This window comes from Penaeus monodon, chromosome 25 (assembly GCF_015228065.2).
Source record: "Penaeus monodon isolate SGIC_2016 chromosome 25, NSTDA_Pmon_1, whole genome shotgun sequence".
Taxonomy (NCBI): Eukaryota; Metazoa; Arthropoda; class Malacostraca; order Decapoda; family Penaeidae; genus Penaeus; species Penaeus monodon.
The window spans coordinates 1,702,643-1,703,089 of record NC_051410.1 but is presented as its reverse complement, the minus strand read 5'-3'; positions in this window follow the sequence as shown (position 1 = coordinate 1,703,089).

Here is a 447-nt window from a genome sequence, read left to right as displayed (position 1 = left end):
AACTATTCCTTATCAAAGTAAACACACCGCACGAGACAGCTTCATTTGGAACAAGTCTATTCAAAACCTGTTTATAACCATTATCTCGCTGTTTATGAAGACGCAGGGATGATTGGAATCAGTTTGCCGGAATCCTCTCTTGACAGGTAATTATATCCGCCGCTAAGAATTCCCGATTGACATCTTACTTTGACATCAATTTTAGCAAAATGTTTCACCCGATCTGATAAGCCTGTTGTCAGATCAAGAAACGGGGAGAGTTCTGTGCGTGTGTCACTCTGCAAACGAAGGATGGAAACGTTTTACAATGTGCTGATTGAGGTTCACACGGATAGGTAAAGAGACATGTACACGCTCATTAGAGAAACACACACACAAACACTCATGCATATAGGAAAAGAGTGGAAGAAAGAGAAGAAGGGGGGGGGGTGAGGGGGATAGATAAGG